We start from the raw sequence: 24,130 nt of genomic DNA, 5'->3' as shown, positions 1-24,130 counted from the left end.
ATTTGAATAAATATTTTCGTGATATTTTAATTGAAGTATCTATAATGTTATAAATAATTTATATAAAAACAATGAACTTGTTTCAATCATAGCCACCTTTGTAATTAAAAAATATAAAAATTTCAATTGACAGCTAATGGGTTTTTGTCCATTACTATTTTAGACAGTCCATTTAACAACGTTAATGTTAATGACTGTATCAAATAAATTTAAATTTTACAGTAAATAAATTTATTCCAAAACTTTTATATTTAGATTAGATCTTTATCCCTATTACACCCGGTTATAATTTTAAAATTTTCTTTACGTGATATAGATAATTATATTTTTATATTTTAAATTTTAAATAAATAATATTTAGTACCCATATAATTGTATTATTTATATATTTTATTTAAAAGAATAAGAGAAATGAAATGTATCATTTTTTTGTTTAATTATATATATATATATATATATTGATTTGACTCTCACAAATCTGTTTGTACTTTCCAAACTAATAATTTGTTTGTGTGTTGCACAATTGACACTTGCCTCACGGGTCGCAAATTGACCGAAACTTATTGGACTCACGAGAGCTACAAGCCAGCTAACCACGCGGCCCGCTCAGTGACTGGATTAGGTCATGATAGCAGACGTAATTGCCTTTCATTTGGAAATATTTGTTTTATGTTCTTTTAAAAAATTATTGAACCTTTAGAATAATTTTCTTTTTGTTAATCTACTATTTTTAATATTTAACTACCTAAAATTTTAAATATAAATGAATAAACACATGTTACCAAGTTTTTTAAATACTCCACTTATATAATAAAAAAAGGATTTCTCCAAAATTAAATATGAAAAAAAAGACCTCCATTGAGGAACACCGATCATCATATAACTTAATTGTTACGGAAGACCAATCATCATACAATTTACAACTATAAATGACCACCCCGAAGGCACAAGCCTCTATAATCAAGGTAATCCATATGCAATGGTAGAAGATATTACTTATAATCTTTTTATTTTGTTCCCATAGGTCGGTATAGAAAACTATATTATTGGAAGATGTAATCATTGTAAAAGAGTAGTTAAACAACAAACTTGATGTTTAACTAAAACAAACTCTTAATATTGCATGAAGCAGTTGACAATGAGGAGTATGATTAAAGCTCTTATATATATACACATCCGAACCGTTTAACAATTTACACTAGTTGTTAAACTATTTAATAAGAAAGTGAGCTTTCAATATTTGAGCAAAAACTACGTAAGCTACGATAAATATCATGCATCTTCCAACTTATTAATTTTGCTAGTGATTTTTATTTGGTATGGAGGACCCTGGATTAACATAACTCTACCTCATTGCAAGGCCATGAAGTCTTAATTTTGACTTTGAAGAAGTACTCATCAACCAATTTATTAAGCTAAGTATAGAATATTTTGTTAAATATTTTTTTAAAAATAGACTGAGTCTTGAATTTGGTTGTGTCTTAATAATCGGTACTACAACTTCATTGATTGCCCGCGGGAGGTTTGTAAGGATATATGTCGAGCTAAACATATTAAAGCCCCTCCTATAAAATTTGGAATACATAAATGACCCTTCAAAGTTGAATATGAGGGAATCCATCTTATTTGTTTTCCCAGCGGTTCATACGGGCACGTTGTTGAGGCCTTACCCCTATCGACTTTTGTTTTTAGTGCAAGTAAGTCAGATGATGCTCAGACAATCCTAGTGGGCTTACTTAGGAGATCAAGAATATGGAGTATATTTCTTTTTGAAAAGACATCTAGGTCCACAACAAACCTTTGCTCTTGTACCTAAGATCCTCCATCTTATTCCATCATCTTAAGAGAAATGATGCCTCCTATAAAATCTAGTGGTTCATGGTGTTGGTTAGAGTTTGATGATATTTTGCCCTTAAAAGTTTACTAGGATATTGTCAATACTAGATTTAGTCTTGAGGAGAACATTGTTGACAAACTGATTTGGGCTAACTCAAAATATTAGAACATGTTTATTAAATTGACTTATTTCTTCCTTGTCAACCCATTTGAGAGCTTATCCAATGAGATTTGAAAAAAGATTTATACTTTATATATGTCTGAGTATGTTAGAAATTTCGTATGACTTCTCACTTCCAATCGTCTTTTGACGAACACAAAATAGAGGTAGCGTCATATTATCAATAACAACATGTGTCTTAGATGCAACAGGTATAATGAGAGTTTTTGATATGCTATTCGGGATTGCACCATATTTAAACAAGTTTGGCTTGATTTAATCTATAATAATTTTACTAATCAATTTTTTTTTTTTTTGATTGGTGGATCAAGTCAAATCTTTATAATATCATCAATACCCATGAGATTGCCAGCTCGAAAGTCATTTTTCTAATTATGGCTTGGATTCTTTAGAAGAAAATGAATAAATTTATCCATGACGAGGATCACTACACTAAGACTCCTTATGGCATAAGTATTATATGTACTGCCTTAGAGTTTCAAGATGGTTACATTGTTTGTGGCCCCTAAGGCAATGTAATTGTGCGACCTCATTAGAGAACCCCATGGTCATTGACTTATCGATTTTATGTATGGTACTGGCACTAGAGATGCTTGGATCACATGAGCTTCGGTGTCTTAGAGAGGCTCAAGATCGCTTGGGCATCAAACGTCAGAAAACTCATCATCGAGCTTGCTCTTTATGCATGTTCCAGTTACTTCAATACCTAATTAACCCTTAACCTCATTGTCATACAACTGTGAATTAGATATATGATTTACTTAATAAACTTTAGGAAATTCAAGTTTCTCATAGCTATTATTTAATATTTGTATGAATCGTCTTGCCTCCTTAGCCTATCACACCCTATTTGGAATCATCTACCTTGTTGAAGCACCTGTTTACCTATAAAGATATCTATTCCTCAATAATTGTGATACAACTTAGGCCCAACTAATAAGGTATAAATTATACATTTTTTTTTCTTCTCTCTTTGTAATGGAAAAAAAAAAAAGAAAAATAATTTCTCAAGTGATATGCATATATTTATATGAGCAGATATAGGTGCATATTGTACCATTAATCATTCATTAAAATTAATTTGAAATTTCATGTAATTATTTTAGATGTCACACGATTATTTTTTGTCTAATTTTTATTTAAAATTTAATTAATTGTTAAAATTATTTTAGTATTTTTATATTTATAATTAGTTTCTTTGTACTATAAATTTCTCAATTATCTAACGTTAATCACAATTTTGTTAGATTTTGTCGATTTTTATTATAGTAATATTCAATTTATATATTTTAATTATTTGATATAAAAAATATTTATAAGTTCATGTATATATATATATATATATATAGAGTAGGCAATTGAACTAACTCCACCATTACTTTCAGTTCTAATATAAAACATAAACATGGGTAATGCTTCTGATATATTCAAAAATTGAGACCACACATGTGGTAACCAAGTGAAGAATATTTGAGAATTGAGCGGACAACACCTAATGACAAAGTTAGAGAGAGATATGACAATCAAAGTAATGTTTGGTTGCTGTGTATACGTTTTCAAAATATTTTGATAAAAACTAAAGATAAAATACATTTTTTATTAGCTTTAAACATAAAAATTCTAAATATATTAGTTAAAAATATGCTCATGCTTTTAATAGTTTGCTTCACAATATTTTTAAGCATTACTTTCTCAAATCATGTCACAGTTTTTTTTATTAAAAATATTTAAAACTATTATAATTATCAGTGACGGCAATTGAACAGTACCTTGAGACACCAAATAAGCATTTTGTGAACGCGACACGTGTCCACAACCCAACAGGTATTGATTGGACCCACAGGTTCCACCTAAAAGCCCAAACAAAAAACGACGACGCTCTAGTGGAGACGGGTTAATGCGGTGTCGTATTTTATGAATTATTTGGGGTCTTACCAAGATGATGCGCGATGTGACCATGTAAGGTCCAAAACAACTCTCCTCTTTTTTCTTTATTATTTCTTTCGTCACTCTTTTTTCGCCTTTCATTATCTTTTTAATTCCCTTTGTTCTTTTTTAATATTTATAATGCCGCATATAATTTTCCTAAAATAATTTATTACAATTATTTTGATCAGTAAATTAGGCTTTTTTTTTTTTTTTTTTTAACTTCTGTCACAAAAGCTAATTTCAATTTATAGAATAATTAAAACTAAAAATATATTATTTGTTAAATAAAAAAATATTAATTAAAAATGTTGTCCAATTTAAGAACATGGACCGGGTATTGAATAATTGATTAAATAATTAAAATTAGGTTTAGTTGAAGTTAGATCAGAAAAAAAATATATATAAAACGTTATCCAGGGTTATATATGTTGATGTATATTGTTCGTGGTGTTTGTGATGATGATCACGCGAGGGAATCACACGTGAATGCCTAATGTTTCAATAATTATTTTGGAGCGTATAAATAAATTCGTTGTTAATTAAAAAGAATTAAAGACATGATTATTTTGTATAATATATGATTTAGATATAATAATTATTTCCATGTTTCGGCCTACTAGCTAGGCATGTATATAAAGTACCAATTAATTAATTTATCTTTAAAAAGTATATATAATTTAATATTAAATTATATATTATAATATAAACTTGTGTGTATGTATAGATATATATTAAATTTATAATATATATATATATATAAATCTAGCACGCCATATAGGTAGCCAGCTCTCCAGTTTGGCTTAATAATTTGAAATATTTTCGAACATTTCTTTTTTGGTCTCTTTTTTATATAACAAGGAAAATATTGTTCGAACATAATAACATCCTAATAAGATTTTAATATTTTGATTTCAGATGGTACAAATGAGAAAAAGTGATGTATTTATGCTTCTAATAAATTAAATTGGCATGTGCATCCTTTTATACCTTCTCAATCATACTCTTGCCCTAATACATAAATACTTATATGTATATATATACATGGGCCATGCTACCCATTTTCTTCCTCACTCATAGGCTTGGGTAATCAAAACATTGCAATTCAAAGGATTTAACAATGATTCAAATTAATACCACCAAAAATAGTGATAAAAGCAATAAACATCAACCTAAGATGTTATTTCTATATTATATTATGTAAATTTGACATTGTTAAAGTATACAAAAGATTATAAAAAAAGGTTATTTATAAGTTAATATGGTAATATAGGCAAATTTTTTATTTTAACTAAAATATTTAATTTTTTTATACTATTTAACTGCCGTGTTAATCAATACACATTTTTTAAAATATTAATAAATTTTAACTCAATATTATATCTATTCTTCTCTATATCAAACAATAGGTTTTGAGTTTTACTTTATACAGTTATCTATGTTATACTAGAAAGATAATTTTTTTACTGTACAAACTTGATTTTGTTTACATATTTATACAAAATTTGATACTTAAGTAATTTACTTTCAAAATTTTAATTTTCAGATTATTATATGACTTAAAACTTTGTAAGAATAACAACAGTTGATTACATTTTTTATGCGAGCGATATTATATGTAGCACCCGGAAAGGAGAAAAAAAAAAAAAAAAAAAAAAGGGGGGGCCACGTCAGCAGCCACGTCAGCAGGCCCGGTCAGCAGTCCCGGCCAACCGGGGCCTGCCACGTGGCAAGACCGCGTCACTCCGAAAGGAGCCACGTTGGCGATCCGCGTGGGTGCGATCCGACGGCCCAGATCAATCGCGCGATCGGACGTCCCAGATTCAATCGCACGGACGGCCCAGATTCAATCAAAAACGAACGGCCCAGATTAAAACGAAATGAACGGCTGTGATCAAAAGGCAAGGGGTTATAAATAGAACCCCCACACCAGACCACAAACCCTAGCCGCCCGCCGCCCGCCGGAGAAGACGAACCAGAGGCCGACCGCCGCCACCCGCCGCCGCACCGGGGAAATTTCCGACCGCCGACCGAGGTAAATTTCATACCCCCGACTCGTTTTTCTCCGCTGATTCCTCCTATGGCCAAATTGAGGCCGAAATCCCGGCCAAACGGCCGGAATATGCGGCCGAAACCCAGCGGCGCCGCCGCGCCCCTCTCGGTTTTTGCCTCCGACGAGGTCCTTCCCGGCCTCCGTTCGATGCAATTTTTATATCACCGTGATCACCATTCTTTTCTCTACAGGTTGACCAAAGCCGAATCACCAAAACACGAACCTCGCCGGAGAGCCGCCGTACCCGAGAGCGCCGCCGCCGGTAAGCTCCGCTTTTCCGTAATTTTTGGCCCCCCCGGGGGCCCTAGGGTTGTTTTCTGACAAGGACCAATGCGAGTGTGGCCGAATTCGGCCGAAAACAGCCAACCCGAGGCGACTCGCCGCCTCCAGCGGCGGCGCCGTCGCCGGAGCACGGCGGAGCCGCCGTGCCGGAGTTGCGATTTGGTCCGAAAGGGGCCCTGGGCCTAATTTGGATTTTTTTGGAACACGTGCAGGTACTGTTAGTGTGTTTCAGTTCCCCGAAAAAAATTCAAGGAAAATTAGGGACGGCCTGCAGGCGCACTGTGAATCGTATTCGGATCCCGAAAACAAGTAAGGACCCCTCACCCTATTTCCTATCACGGTATTAAAGTTCAAAATGATAAAACGGTATTTCTTGAATTAACGCATGTGTGAAATTGCTTAAGGTTGCTAATGGAGCCCGAGTCTAGTGTGATTGATGATTTACTGTTATTTGGCCTGTTTTACACTGTTTTACAGCTTTAAATGCATTATGGGGTTTGATGTGTTCATTTTATAGTTTCGAATGCATATATTACTGTTTTATTAATTATGGGTTGAATGACTGAAGAACTGATACTGTATGTTGTCTGTTCGGCATGAATTACGATTTGCTTGTTTAAATGTGAATTGATGATGCTTATTGAGGAAAAGGGAAATGAAACATTGTGTAGACTGATAATTGTATGATGGGGTCAGCCTGACTAGATATCCTGGGAGATGGTGGACGGACCGGGTCCGTAGGGAACCCTACCGGGATTGTGGTCTCACATGCCGGACGGGGTATGGAGATCTTATGGTTTTGGCGCCCATACCGGACGGGGTATGGGGACGGCCCGTTTCACCCTCATACCGGACGGGGTATTGAGGTTTATGGTTTTGGCGCCCATACCGGACGGGGTATGGGGACGGCCCTGGAAACTGATTATGAATGTTAAAGGTTAACGGGTAGCGGGACCCCTAGGGACCCCCCATGGATACTAGTAGGCTGGTAAATGAGAAAAGGATATGTTGTATAATGATTGAATTACAAAAGGCGTGATAAGTGCTATGTTTTACAGCTTATATTATTCCATGATTGTGATAATGTTATTATTTTTCTTATATTGTTTTCATAAATTCCACCGAGGTAAGTGGATGGTAAAGGTTTTCATGTTAATAAACGAGTTTATTGTAAATTATGCTCCATTGGTCTTTTTGTGTTTTTCTACCCACCTTTACCTCCGTGACGGTGAGATATCATGATGTTCTTACTGGACTAGTGTAGCTCACTCCTTATTTAACCATTTCAGATCAGGAAGACATGGTTCCCGAGCCCGTTCCGCAGGAGGACGACGAAGGGGATACCTAGAGACTCTGTAGTCATACTCATAGTTTTATTTTCGAGTTTCTCTCTTAGTTAGTTTAATCTTTTATATTTTAAGTACGTTTTTGGTTTTTCGTGTAAGGGATGTTAACTGAAATTTTGATCTCGCTTCCGCATTTGATATATTTAAATACTCATTTCATTTTAATATTTCCGGGGCCGTTACATTATAATCTTCATTTATTAAAATTCTTAATATCATGTAAAATTACAATCTAAGAACCCTTATTTCATACTTACCCTTACGAGTTTCTAAAATAGATCTGTGAAGATAATAACACAAATAATATTTTTATTTCACACTTAAATGAATAATAGCAAAAAACTTACATCCTTACCTACTTACCAGTATCTCTAGGGATCCATATGGATATCCTCCTACGTGTGAACCTAATGTAACAGTCCTGGAAAAATTTAATATTGGAAAGGCATATATATAGATAAATAATCTAAATTTGCGGAAGCGTATTAAACATTGCAATTAACATCCCTTACGCAATACCAAAATGTGTTCAACAAATGAGGGAATAAACTAATTAAAATAAATGTTCGAAAGTAAGAACTATAATTATAACTATGGGATCTTTAGGCATCCCCTTCGCCGTCTTCCTGCGGAACGGACTCGAAAACCACGTCTTCCTGATCTGAAATGGTTAAGTAACGAGTGAGCTACACTAGCCCAATAAAGACATCACTCTACCTCACTGCCCAGTAAGGGTGGGTAAAAAACAAAAATGACCAATGGAGCATAATTTGTAATAAACCCATTTGTTCATAAAAATGTTTACTTTCCATTTACCTAGGTGAGATCCATAAAACAATACACAAGCAACACATTATCATCATCACGTTATCACATAGACTTTATAATACAACATTTATCACGCATTTGCATTTCAATCTTTAAACAGCATAATTCCTCTTTACCAGCCTACTAGTATCCATGGGGATCCATAGGGGTCCCGCTACCCGTGAACTCTTAACATTTATAACCTGATTCCAGGGTCGTCCCCATACCCCGTCCGGTATGGGCGCCAAAATCATGAACCTTAATACCCCGTCCGGTATAAGGGTGAAACGGGCCGTCCCCATACCTCGTCCGGTATGGGTGCCAAAACACATAAGGTCTCCATACCCCATCCGGTTTGAGAGACCACGTTCCCGGTAGGGTTCCCTACGGACCCAGTCCGTCCACCATCTCCCAGGATAGCTAGTCAGGCTGTCCACATTATCCGTTTGCCAATTCACATAACCTTTTATCCCTTTTTCTTTAGTCACCATCATCAAGTCACACACAAACATGCAAACCAGTAGTTCATGCCAACAAGACAACACACAACATCGGGTTTTCAGTCATTCAGTCCACAATCAATGAAACAGTGATACATGCACACGAAACTATGAAATAAAAACATCAGACATCATACTGCATTTAAAACTGTAAAATAGAACAAACGACAACTGACCGACAAATACACTAGACTCGGGCTCCATTAGCAACCTTAAACAATTTCACACAGCTATTGATTCATGAAATACCATTTTATCATTTATTGCACTTTAATACCGTGATAGGAAATAGGGTGAGGAATCCTTGTTTTCGGGACCCGAAATAGGCTTTTCCGAGCGCCTGCGGGTTATCCTTAAATTTTCTGAATTTTTTTTCGAAAAACTGAAACACGCTACCGGTACCTGCACGTGTCCCAAAAATCTCAGAATCAGACCTAGGGCCCCTTTCGGCCAATATCGCAATTCCGGCACGGCGGTTCCGCCGTGCTCCGGCTGCGGTGCCGCCGCTTGCGGCGGCGATTCACCTCGGGTTGGCCGTTTTCGGCCGAATTCGGCCACACTTACATCGGTCCCTGTGATAAAACAACCCTAGGACCCTCGGGGGGCCAAACAATTACGAAAAAATTGAAGCTTACCGGCAGCGGTGCTCTCGGGTGCGGCGGCTCTCCGGCGTGGTTCGTGTTTTGGTGATTTGGCTCTGATCAACCTGTAGAGAAAAGAATGGTGATCACGGTGATATAAAAATTGTATCAAACGGAGGCCGGGAAGGGCCTCATCGGAGGCAAAAACCGAGGAGGGGTGTGGCGGCGCCGCTGGGTTTCGGCCGTGTTTTCCGGCCGTTTGGCCAGGAGTTTGGCTCCGATTTGGCCACAGGGGAACTCAGCATTGAAAAACGAGCAGGGGGTATGAAATTTACCTCGATCGGTGGTCGGAAAACTTCCCGGTGCGGCGGCGGGTGGCGGCGGCCGGCTCCTCCGGCGTCTGGTTCGTCTTCTCCGGTGAGGGCTGGCGGCTAGGGTTTTTGTGGTCAGGTGTGGGGGGTTTATTTATACCCTTTGCCTTTTAATCACAGCCGTCCATCTTGATTTAATCTGGGCCGTTCGATCGCGATTTAATTTAGATTAAATCTGGACCATCTATCGCGATTAAATCTGGACCGTCCGTGCGCGTGTATCTGGGCTGTCCGTGCGCACGCTTGATCTGGGCCGTCCGTGCGCGCGGGGACGCATCTGGGCCGTCCGATCGCGCGCACGCGGATCGCCCACGTGGCCCGTTCCCGGGTCGGCGTGGCCTTGCCGCGCGGCAGGTCCTGGTTGGCTAGGGCCGCTGACTGGGCCACTGACGTGGTTGCTGACGTGGTGCTGACAGGGCATAATTTTTTTAAATTGCGTTTTGACCCCCGGTTTCCGAATTTCTTTTCAAAAATACCCCCAGAATCTAAATTTTCACCAATTTTTTCCAAAATCAATTTCAATTAAATCTAAATAATATTTTTACCCAATTTTATCATTATTAATATTTTTATATTCACAAAAATTAATTTAAATTAAATTAAATAAAAAAAAAATTTTGGGTGTTACACCTAATATCAAATTATCAATCAACTGGTCATTCTCATACCCCGTCTGGTGATGGACGCCAAACATACCACCATCTCGATTACCCATCCGGTATAAGGATAATCTATACCTTCCAACCCCTTTCAGTGTGAGACTTTTCAGTCCTGTTCGACTGAGGGTAATGTCTACAGTAAAAAATTTTTATGCACCGGGTCCGTACTGAGATGGCTCGCAGTTCTTCAACGAGAAATCACACCGCCAAACACAACTGAACCAGAGAATACAATATAAATTTAAACTAAAATACAATAGAAGCTATTCATCCCTTGTACAACATGTAACATAATTTATATTATGAAATTATAAAATTCTGTAGAGTTCATAACTGGAATAAAACTCATCAGATGAAAACCAAAACATGAAATTTCTGATTTTGGCTCTCTAAATTATCTTCCTCAGCCTGATATGAAAAAGTGATTAGAATTTGAATGAAATAAGCAAAACAACGGGTTTAGTAAGTATACCGAATATACTACACCCTAAGCATGCGACATATCAACATACAGTCAATCAGAAATGTAAAACCTTTATTTCTCTTTATGTTTGAAAACCATGAAATGCATAGATATTCCATTTCTTATCTCATCTCTCATTGTTCCCCCTAATTTCCTTCTATCTACTCGTTTTCCCTTACTATTATCCTTTACTAGTTATCTCTTAAAATTACTCTTTCTCATTATTTTCTCATTATCTCCCTAATTTCTTTCCTTTCCTAATTCCCTAATTGTAACCACTCATATCGTACACTATTATCACATCACATCTAGTTCTAAAAACATACTCATCCATAAGTTTTTTTCTAATCCATATTTATCCCACAAATCCACATATCATAATTTTTTACAAATTTTTGACTAAATCGAGACACCTGTAACCCCTCGGTGGATATCTCCGATTCTTCATTTGCCCCAATACAATAATCAATTTAAAGTTATTAAAGTTTTAAAGGTTTTTTTGAGATTGGACGAATAAAACTGTTATCCAATTGGTACCATTGTGAGATCAGGATTTTCACTATCATAAGGGGATGCACACACAGGCAAAACACACACAATGGTCATAACAGTCTGTCCTTAGGTGACCCAGAACATAACGCAAACCCTAACCATGTCTGGAAGGGTTTTCATCTACCCAAGGATAGGGTTCATCACACCGTTGAATTTCAGTCATATCAATCTTAAATGAGTTATCTCTAAATTTTTGCTTTTTCTAAGTTTTTGTTTTATTTTGTTTTTCTTCCTATTATAGTTAAGATTGATATTATTTATTTATTTATTTCTAACAAACTAATTATATTCTGTAGAGACTTTATATACTTTCTTAGTTAACTTAACTATATATCTCACACTGTTCTAATTCTCTCAATTTGTCTCTTTTCCATCCTTATAGAACTCACTAACTCCCCTTAATCATATACTTTCATGTTTATTGTAACTTATTAAATTATCATTTTGTTTATTATTCATGTTTTAATTTTTTATTATTTTTAGTTTTTAGTTTTATTTAGAATCCCTAATTTGATATAAGAATATGTATTTTTTTTTTGTTGATCTTATTTTATTTGTGAGAGTTATTTTATATATTCATGATTTTATTAGTGAATTTGCAGTATCATTAATTTTTTACTCAGACTATTCAACTTATCATACCATCAACTATACAGTACTTAAAATATGCAATCTTCATTCAACAATCAAGCAACAAGCAAATGACAAATTAAAATATTCAGTATCACTATTTTTCAATTTCTTCCACTTACTTGATTATCAATCCTGATTCCTTAATTTTATAAACTTTATCAAAATTTAATTAGGTTTTTGCCTGAATACATTTTTGAAAACATGTGAATGTGACTTCAGGATAGTTACTATATATACTTACAGATTTCAGAGCTAAATGATTCTGATTTGAGTTCCAAACACCACCTAAATATTAACAAAAACTCGCACAACAACTAAGTCTTCTCAAGTCAGCGATAAACCTAATTCATGCAATCATATTGCATGTCTATCTCGTTTCTATAGCTATTCTAGTTACTAAAATGATCATTCAATTTAACTTTTCTTTATTTTGTCTATTTGATTAATTACATAATTTAGTAAATAATACTTTCTTATCATTTTATATTAATCTTGCTTTAATTAATTAATAATTTCTTTTTAATTTATTTTATCTATTATTCATTCCATCCTAAAAAAAATATTCTTTTTCTATTTTCTTAATTCATTTTCTTATATCATTTATTATATTCAAAACAAAATTCATTAATTTGTTTACACACACACACACACAAGATACAATTATGTAATTATAATTATAAAACTTATAACATTACTTATATATATGTAAAATCTCCCTCCATTACCATTTATTTTTATAATATATGTTTATATATTGTGTTAATCATACTTATGTTTATTAAAATCCATTTCTATATATATAAACTATACCTATATATATTATTATATTAAACACAAATACACCATGCATACTTATATATATGTATATATTTATAGTACACACACATTTTTCTTCTAAATTTATTTATTTATCATATTTTTCTGCTCTTAACTTATACTGTATTGTAAATTTATGACTATAGTTATAAAATTTATTGTTGTCCTCTAATAAGATATATATATATATATATCTTATTACTATTGTTTTTTATTTATATTATTAGATACAATTATGTAATTATAATTATAAAACTTATAACATTACTTATATATATATGTGTAAAATCTCCCTCCATTACCATTTATTTTTATAATATATGTTTATATATTAGGTTAATCATACTTATCTTTATCAAAATCCATTTCTATATATATAAACTATACTTACATATATTATTATATTAAACACAAATACACCATGCATACTTATATATATATATATTTATAGTACACACATTTTTCTTCTAAATTTATTGATTTATCATATTTTTCTGCTCTTAACTTACACCATATTGTAAATTTATGACTATAGTTATAAAGTTTATTTCTGTCATCTAAATATTATTATTTCTGTTATTACATATATAAATACTTATTAAAACATAAGGATTATACATGCATACAAAATATTATTTTAATCATATATACCCATACATGCATTTATTTATACATAGTCATATGTATATATATATATATTTATGTATACACACATAAAAAAATATACATACACAATATACTTATATATATATGTACTTTTTGTTTCCCTTCATACATTTACATCAAAATTCATGGAAATAAATATATTTCACATATTCATTATAGTTTATATATGTATATCTCATTTGCATAAATATATACATATATATACACCACATATATCCTAGATAAATATATGTACATATATATAGGTATAACTTAATTTTTATCACCCTCTCACTACACCAAACTTGTAATATTTGGGCCTGAAAAACAACCCGAGATAATTTTTTTATTTTTTAATTATTGATTAAAATAGTTAATTAATTTATTTTATTTTTATTTAAGTTGAATTTTAAGAAAAAAATGAATTAGGGACATTATTGAAAATAATTTTGGAAAAAAAAGAGTGAAAACTTGGGTTCTGATGGTGTTTTTGAAAGAAAAATTAGAAACAGGGGGTCAAATCGGAGCGCCCACGCAGGACCGCCCAGCCAGTAGTCTCGATGAATCTGAGCGCGCTGCATGGTAAGGTGCGCTGATGTCGGTGCCACACAGGAGGCCACGTTGGCGATCCACGTGCCCTGCGATTAGACGGCCCAGGATCCTGCACGCATGGAGGGTCCGGATCCGTTCTTTTAGGCACGATTGGATGGTCGAGATTAATCACGATGAACAGTTCAAATTCATTTTCTCCTTAAGCACGATTGAACAGAGACATCGATTGCGATGGATAGTTCAGATCAACGTGGGATTGTTATAAATACTTTACATCACATGAGAATCTAAACCCTAGCTGTCAGCCCCCACTAGAGAAAAAGAGTTATATGTCAGAGAAGGAGGCCGACAACCGACTGCCGCCGCACCGGAGCCACCTCTAACTGCCAAAAAAGGTAAAAATTTCCCCTACCCACTCAAAATTCAATTCCAAGTTACCCTATGGCGAAATCAGAGTAAGAGGGACGACATGTGAGCCAGAAACTGTGGACAAAGCCCGACTGAGCCACCCTGGCTGAAACCCCAAAATCCCTTTGGTGAGCCCCTTTCTAATTCCCATTTCACGTGATTTTTTTATCATTGTGTTCATCGTCATTTTTTGTACAGAGTAGCCGAAGAAAGAATCTCACTCGCAAAGGAGGACCGGCAGAGCTGCCGTACCCGGAGGTCCCCCCGCTGGTAGGTTCAGTTTTTTTGTGATTTTTCGGCCAACCAATGCCTCTAACGTGTTTTTCTGCAAGGATACGGCCAAAACCGGTCAAAACTGGCTAGGCCGAGGCAAACAACCGCTATCGATGGTGGAGCCGGTGCTGCTATGTCAGAACCCCAAAGTTGACTAAAATGAGTTTTGGACATCAATTTTAGATTTTTGGGGTATTTTTAGGTAGGTAAAAAGTGTTTTGAATTTTACAGAAAAAAATTCAAGAAACCCGATACCCGTTAGGAGGCATAATAAACAACTCAACGTTTCGAAATATTGATTCGGGTAAGGATCCCTCACTCTATTCTCTGTTACGGTAAATTGAGGGCTAAAGATGTATAATTTTCTATTTTTATAAAAAATTAGAAAATCTTAAACATAATTAAATTACTAGTGGAGTCGTAACTAGTTAGTTCATAATTGTCTTGATTTCCTGTTTATTTTCTTCTACCATACTACTTGCTTGATTTTCGTATAGTACATGTCTTAATTTGTAGTTCAATAGTCTTATCAACTTATCTGGTTATTTTGGTTATATATCGTTAGCATGAGTGTAGTCTAATTGATCTGTGAATGTGATATGAGATATTGATATGAGTTGTTGGTTATTTGTTGATGAAAATTTGTATGTGAAAGACTTGTTGGTTACCTAGGGAAAGGGCGGACGAGTCTGGTACATAGGGAACTCTACTGTAAACGTTACCTTAGTCAAACGGGGCTGGGAAGTCCCTTATCGAAAAAGTTTGGGAGATATAGTTCATCCTCATACTGGACGGGGTATCGAGGCGATAGAATATTTAGCGCCAATTATCGGATGGCGTATGGGGACGGTCAGTCAATTATAAAATTAAATATTAGGTTTACGAGTAGGGGGATACCTCTATGGACCCCCAAGGGTACCAATAAATAGGTTAAAAAGAAAAGTTATTGTTTCTCATTCTTTTATGTGTGAAAGTGAAAAGTGATATGAATATGGGTATTCATAGGTTGTCTTTGAAAAACTCATTATAGTAAGTATTAAAAAAATGTCTTCAAGTTTCAAATGTATTTAAATAAAGCAAGGGTTCTATTAGTTATTTTTTTTAATTTTTTACCAATCTTTAGTTTTCCTATCTATGATTAATGTGATATTCTTACTGGGATAGTGTAGCTCATCCTTTCATTAACTATTTCAGATCAAGAGGACCAAAATCCAGATCCCGATCAGTAAGAAAGTTGTGAGTAGTTCACTATTCGGACTCCCTTCAAGTGTTAGTGAAAGTTGTCATAGGATGCTTAGTTATTCACTTTTTATTTTATTTCTTTAATTTATGTTTATCTTTTAAAAGAAACATTCTCATATCCCTATTGGGCATTCAAAATTATTGTGTAAGGAATGTAAACCCTAACTCTATTAATCACTTTCGTATTTAATTTATGAATTTATTTTCCTTTAAGTTCCAGATATCTACAGTTGGTATTAGAGCAACATTCCTTGGAACCATTCCTTACACAAAAACTTAAAAATACTAAATACAAACTATCACTCAACCTTTCTTTATGAAATATAGGTACAAGAAAATAAGAATAAGAAGATCCCCACTAAATCGATCAGCCGGGGATGGCTCACTTCGAGAGAATGTTGACTGACTCTTTGATATGCTGGAGAGACTTATCTCTACCTAGCAGGCCTGAGAGGAAAGGAGGGAGTTGCTTGACCCTCCCCCGCTGTCGTAATTTGAGCCATCCTTATAGTAGGAAGATCTGGAGCCACCCTAGTACAACCCTACTTTTCCACCATACTACCTAGCACCACCACAGTATAATTCTGTGCCTCTACCGCATCATCTAGTACCGCCATAGTGCAATCCAGTAGCTCCACCGTATCATCCAGCACCACCATAGGGCCACCCAGTCCCTCTCCAGCAAAATTTAGTTCCTCTTCCATGGGACCCAGTTCTACCCATGATGGACTCATGCTACATTGAAAGGTACAAGAGACTAAACTCATCTACCTTTGCAGGTGCATCCTATTTTGAAGAGGCTGAGTATTGGTTAGCTGAGACAGAGAAGGCATTTGCGACTCTTAGGGTGGTTCCTGAATAGAATATTGTATATGCCACCTATATGTTTATAGGAGAGGTAAACTGCTAGTGGCAGCTCAAGCAGGCCACCCTACCATGTCCAGTCACTTAGGAATAGTTCCTTATGGCCTTTAATGTAGAGTACCTCCCAGAGCACCTCCAACATTTGAAGGAGATGAAGTTTGCACACCTAGTCCAAGGTGAGATGACTGTGTCAGAATAGGCTCAAAAGTTCATAGAGTTGGGACAATATTCCCCTGAGAGCATGATGGATGAGGGTAGGAAGATAAAAATGTTTGAGTGGGGCTTCCGCCCTAAGATCAGATAATAGTTGTACGTATTTGAACTTAGTACCTATTCAGCCATTCTTGCCAAAGCACAACTAATGGAGAAGTACCTTCGCATATTTCCTCTAGCAGTGGGGAATCGCAGACCCCTGGTTTCACACCGCAGACCAGCACCCACTACACCGGTTCAGTAGAATAAGAGACTTAAGCCAGTGACTCAGGCTCCTCCTTAGGCTCCAGTAACAGGACGCGGTAGGACTTGGCAGCACTATAGTAAAGATTATGGGGACCGACCCTGCTATCGTCTCAATAATACTTGTCGCATATGTGGGATTACATGAGAGAATGCCTGCGGAATCAGAACCAGGCCAGACTTCTTATCCAGGGCAGAGCTTACAATCTAACTCAGTAAGATGCTGGAGCTAACTCGGACGTGATACAGGATACGTACACTATCTGTGATCATATTGCACATATTTTGATTGATACTGGTGCTTCACATTTATTTGTCTCACATACTTTTACATAAAACTTAAATGTATCACTGAAAAAACTTGATTTTATGTTGTTGATATCTACTCCTAGAAGTAAAACACTACTAGGGAATGTTATATACAAAACTTGTATCATAGACATAGTATGTAGGAAATTAAGTGCGGACTTGATAGAGATTGACACATGAGAATTTGATGTAATCTTGGGAATGAACTAGTTAGTGGCGTACAAAGCCATTGTTGATTATTTTTACAAGAAACTTGTATTCAACCCTCCTAACGAAAAGCCATTTACAAGTTAATGAAAATATTAAATGTTATTTCACTATAGTATTTTTCTCATTATATAGTGCTTTAACTCAGTTGTCTTCTCTATATTAGGTAAACCTAAGAAAGAAGTTTATATTCAAGAGATCCCGATAGTCCAAGAATTTCTGGATGTATTTTATGATGAACTACCCGGACTGTCAGTGAACATGAAAGTTGAGTTCACCATAAATCTTCAGTCTGTTGCTCCTTATGGCATGAGTTGTGTTGAGATGGAAGAACTGAGGAAACAGATCAATAAATTACAAGATAGTGGGTTTATCCAACATAGTGTATCTCATTAGGGTGCTGGAGTTATATTTGCAAGAAAATGAGATGGGATGTTATGATTGTGTATTGACTATAGGAGATTGAACCGAGTTATGATTAAGAACAAGTACCCCCTCCTCAGAATTGATGACATTTTTGACCAGTTGTAAGGTGCCCAGGTCTTCTCCAAAATAGTTTTGCATTCGAGTTACCATTAGTAAAGATCAAGGCAGAGGATATTCCCAAGACAACTTTCAAAACTAGGTACGGATATTATGAGTTCCTAGTCATGCATTTTAGACCAACCAACGCACCAGCTATTTTTATAGACTTGATGAACATAATTTTCAGACAATTCTTGGATCAGTTCGTCATTATATTTATCGATGATATCTTGGTCTATTTAAAGTGCAAAGAGGAACACGCTCACTACTTGACTCAGGTTTTGCAGGTTCTCAAGGAGAAAAAATTGTATGCAAAATTGAGCAAGTATGGGTTATAGCTCGAGCATACTATCTTTCTAGGACACATCATATTAAGAGATGAAGTATCAGTGAACCCCAAAAAAGTTGAGGCAGTGCTTGGATGAGAGAAATTGACAGGTTATTACCGCAAGTTTGTAGAAGAATTTTCCAGGTTACCCACTCCTTTGACCTGGCTCATAAAGAAAAATATTAAGTTTGAATAGAATGTGGACTGCGAAAGGAGCTTTACAGAACTCAAGAAACGATTGACTACTGTACCCGTATTGGCTTTACTGAGTGGAACAGGTGGATATATAGTGTACAGTTATGTCTCTTACCTGGGATTGCATTGTGTTGTGATGCAACATGACAAGGTCATAGCATATAGGTCCAGACAGTTGAAGAGTCATAAGAAAAATTACTTCACCCACGACTTGAAACTTGTCGCTATTATCCATGCCTTAAAGAGTTGGTGCCACTACCTATATGGGGAGACTTTTGAGATTTTACTGACCATAAGAGCTTGAAGCACATATTCAGTCAGAAGGATCTGAATATACATTCGAGGTGTTGGATAGAACTTCTCAAAGATTATGATTATAATATCTTGTATCACCCAAACATGAACAATGTAGTAGCGGATGCGCTCAACAAAAAAAATACAGGTATGTTAGCTCACATAATAGTTTCTGAATACAGGGTAATAGGGGCTGTACAACATATACGACTTCAGGACTTAAAGAGGGTTGCATGCTTGGCCCAACTGGTTGTCCAGCCCAAATTGATCGAAAGAGTAAGAGAAGCCCAATTAATTGATTCCACCATAGCCGCCCTCAAGAGATATGTAAAACAGGGATGACATCAAGAATTTTGAGTCTCTGCCAATTGATTGCTCAGGTTTCAGGATAGAGTGTGTGTTCTAGATGACAATGAACTAAAAAGAGACATCATGACATAGGCTCACAGCTTCAAGTTCGACATACATCCCGAAAGTACTAAAATGTATCAAAGTATACAACTCCGGTTTGGCGGAGTGGGATGAGAGAGGTACCCGACTTTATTTTCAAGTATCTAGTATGCCAAAAGGTTTAGGTAGAACATCAATGCCCAGACGAGTTACTTAAGCTATTACCGATCCTAGAGTAGAAGTGGGAACATATCATAATGAATTTCATAACAAGTTTGCTTAAGGCACGCTCAGGACATAATGCCACTTGGGTAATTATCGACCGACTCACCAAGTCTTCTCACTTCTTGGCTATTAGGATGACCGACCCATTGGACAAGTTAGCAAGAATGTATACCCAAGAGATAGTTAAGTTAGATGAAGTTTTAGTGTCAGTGGTATCCGACAGAAACCCTAGGTTTATTTTTCAATTTTGGTCTAGTTTTTAGCAAGTCATAAGAACGAAATTGTCCCTTAGCACCGCATTCCACCTTCAAACCGATGGATAATCAAATAGGACGATTTGCATACTAGAAAATATGCTTCGAGCTTGTGTTCTAAACTTTGGGGGCCATTGGGATGACCACCTACTTCTGATAGAGTTTGTCTACAATAATAGCTAACAAAGAAGTATTTGTATGACTCTATACGATACATTGTATGGCCGCCTATATAGATGACCGATCTGTTGGGAAGAGGTGGGTGATAGAAAATTATTCAGACTAGATCTTGTGGAGGAAACTACAGCCAAGAAGTTAAGATCAGGAAGAGCATCCAGATAACTCAAAGCAGGCAGAAAATTATGCAGACTCTTGGATGAGAGATTTGGAATTTGAGAAAGGTGACCGAGTGTTTCTTAAGGTTACTCCTTTCAAAGGGATTAGTAGGTTTAGTAAGAGGAAAAAATTAAATCCCCGGTTCATCGGATCATTTGAGATCTTAGACCGAATTGGTACTATTGCCTACAGACTAGTACTACCTCCAGAGCTATATAGGGTTCATAATGTGTTATATGTATCTATGCCACGTAAATACAACCAGGACCTCTCACACATCCTGTCCCATGAGCCCCCTTTACTTCAGGAGGATCTATTATATGAGGAGGTATCAGTAGGCATTGTAGACCAGAAGAGTATAGTACTCTGCAACTGAGAAATTCCATTCATCAAAGTCCTATGGCAGAACCATACGTAGGAAGAGGCCACTTGGGAACTGGAATCAAGCTTCAAAGCTCAATACCTTCAGCTATTCGACTGAGTGAAAGAGTGACCAATTTGAGTCACCAAATTTTCTTAAAGGGGGAGAGTTGTAATACTCATACCCGAAAAATGACTCGAGATAATTATTTTATTCTTTCATTATTAAAAATAAATAAATAATTAATTTTATTTTTATTTAAGTAGAATTTTGAGAAAAATAAATTAAGGACGAGATTGAAAATAATTTTAGAAAAAAAGAATAAAAATTTAGGTTCTGGGAATATTTTTTAAAGAAAAATTAGAAACAGGGGTCAAAGTGCAAAAAGAAAAAGTTTGGCCATATAGCTCAAACAGCAGCCTCAACAAACTGGAGTGCGCCGCATGGCAAGGTGCGGCGATGTCGATGCCACGCATGAGGCCACGTTGGCGATATGCGTGTCTTGTGATCGAACGACCCAAGATCGATCCCACGGACGTGGACAGCCGGATCCATTTCTCCCTTAGGCATGATCGGACGGTCGAGATTAATCGCGATGAACGGTACATATTCATTTTCTCCTTATGTGTGATCAGACGGACGAGTCGATTGTGATGGATGACCCAGATCAACGCAAGATTATTATAAATATTTTGCATCACACGAGAACTTAAACCCTAGCTGCAAGCCCCCACCGAAGAAGTTGAACTAGATGCCGAAGAAGGAGGCCGACCGCCAACCACCGCTGCATCGGAGCCACCGCCGACCACCAAAAAAGGTAAAAATTCTCTCTACCCCCTCAACATTCAATTTCGAGTACCCCTATGGCCAAATTGGAGCAAGAGAGACGGCGGGTGAGTTCAAAACCGCGGGTAAAGTCCGGCGGAACCGCCACGGCTAAAATCCTAAAATCTCTCTAATGAGTCTCTTTCCGATTCTCGTTTCATGTAATTTTTTGATCGTTGTGTTCATTGTTCTTTTCTATATAGGGTAGTTAAAGAAAGAACCTCAGCCGCGAAGGAGGACTGGCGGAGTTGTCGTGCCCGGAGGTGCCCCCCGTCGATAGGTTCAATTTTTTTTGTGATTTTCTGGCCAACCAAGTTCCCTAACGTATTTTTTATAGGGATATAGGAAAAACCGGTCAGACTGAGGTGAGTTGCCACCGTGAGTGGTAGAATTGGCATTGGAGCACAGCGATGGTACCGTGCCGAAACTCCAAAATTGGCTGGAATGAGTTTTGGACACCGATTTTTGATTTTTTTGGGTATTTTTAGGTATATATTTTAAATTTCACAGAAAAAATTCAGGGAACTCGGTACCCGTTAGGAAGCGTACTAGACAACTCAATATCTCAAAATACTTATTTGGGTAAGGATCCCTCATCCTATTCTTCGTTACGGTAAATTAAAACTTAACAATATATAATTTTGTATTTTTTTGAAAAATTAAAAAATCCTAAAAATAATTACAGTTTACTGGTGGAGCCAGAACCGATTAGTTCATAATGGCATTGATTTTCTGTTTATTTTCTTCTACCGTCCTACTTGCTTGATTTTCGTATAGTACATGTTCTTAATTTATAGTTTAATAGTCTTATCAACTTATCTGGTTATTTTAGTTATATATCGTCAATATGAATGTAGTCTAATTGATCTGTGAATGTGATATGAGATATTGGTATGAGTTGTTGATTGTTTGTTGATGAAAATCTATATGTGAAAAACTTGTTGGTTACCTAGGGAAAGGGCAGATGAGCTTGGTACATAAGGAACACTTCCGTGAACGTTACCTCAGTCGGACGGGGCTGGAAAGTCCCTTACCAAAAAAGTTTGGGAGATATGGTTCACTATCATATCGGACGGGGTATCGAGGCGATAGAATATTTAGCACTAATTATTGGATAAGGTATGGGGACGGTTGGTCAATTGTAAAATTAAATATCGGATTTACGAGTAGGGGGGACACCCTTATGTACCCCCAGAGGTACCAGTAAACAGGTTAAAAAAGAAAATTATTGTTTCTCGTTCTTTTATGTGTGAAAGTGAAAAGTGATATGGATATGGGTATTCATAAGTTTTCTTTAAAAAACTCGTTATGGTAAGTATTAAACAAATGTCTTCAAGTTTCAAATGTATTTAAATAAAACAAGGGCTCCATTAGTTGTTTTTTTGATTTTTTTTACCAATTTTCAATTTTTTCGTATATATGATTAGTGTGATATTCTACTGAGCTAGTATAGTTCACCCTTTCATTAACTATTTCAGATCAAGAGAACCAAGATCCAGATCCTGATCAGTAAGAGGGTTGTGAGTAGTTCACTATTCGGGTTCCTTTCAAGTGCTAGTGAAGGTTGTCCTAAGATGCTCAGTTATTCGTTTTTTATTTGATTCCTTTAATTTCAATTTGTCTTTTAGAAAGGACATTCCCATAACCTTATTAGGTATTTAAAATTATTGTGTAAGGAATGTAAACTTTAATCCTATTAATCGTTTCCGCATTTAATTTGTGAATTTATTTTTCTTTAAGTTTCGGGCATCTACAAAACTATTCTCACCATCTTTCTATTTAATTTTAAGTTTTTCATTTAAAATCAAGTAAAACTAAAATGTATTTATTTTAAATATCATGCATGTTATTATAAACTATTTAGGAAGAGAATCACAAAAGAAGAAGAAAAAAACTCACGTTTGGATCTTTCGGAAGAAGAACCTACATGAGAAGGGTGGTCACACAGTAGGTAGGCCACCCGCAGTGTCCCCTCTCAATCTTTTTTTTCCCTCCGCTGCACCAAACTTCCCAATGCTCTCTCACTCTCTTCTTCCCATCATTTCTCTCCCTCTCCTCCCCGTTCTTATTTTCTTCTCTTATTTCTCTTTTATTTGGTGGATTAAAAAGGGAGAAAAATGTTTTGTTTGGTATTTATATGATGGGGGAAAGGATAAGGATGATGAGGTGGTTTAATTAGACGAGGCAGCAGCCTAGGAGTGGGAGAGAATCTTCCCATCCATGTGCATGGTGGCCAGGTGGCCACCCCTATCCCATTTCCAAATCTTTCCATGTTTCAATCTCACATGCATCCACTCTTATTTGATTGGTCATTTCCATTATGGTGAATTTTTAATTTTAATTTATTTATTTATTTCTTTTTTTTTTCTTATATTCATTTTACAATATTTAGCTTAATTAATTTACAAAATTTAACATTTTCTAATCAATTTTTA

General features: G+C 35.7%; 1 long non-coding RNA gene across 1 annotated transcript; it reads right to left on the bottom strand.

Annotated features, from left to right (window-relative positions):
* Positions 1-6,889: 6,889 nt before the first annotated feature.
* On the bottom strand, positions 6,890-23,821 carry LOC148253071 (uncharacterized). The gene is made up of 3 exons (XR_015813326.1): positions 23,595-23,821; positions 10,552-10,758; positions 6,890-8,285 (listed from the first exon to the last, which is right to left on the bottom strand). It is a non-coding gene; the product is annotated as an uncharacterized LOC148253071 (long non-coding RNA).
* Between the last annotated feature and the right edge of the window lie 309 nt (positions 23,822-24,130).

The sequence above is a fragment of the Carica papaya genome, chromosome 7 (genome assembly GCF_054855325.1).
Source record: "Carica papaya isolate Zhongbai chromosome 7, ASM5485532v1, whole genome shotgun sequence".
NCBI lineage: Eukaryota > Viridiplantae > Streptophyta > Magnoliopsida > Brassicales > Caricaceae > Carica > Carica papaya.
The sequence above is the reverse complement of the archived record's forward strand: the minus strand, read 5'-3'. Positions and strand labels throughout refer to the sequence as shown.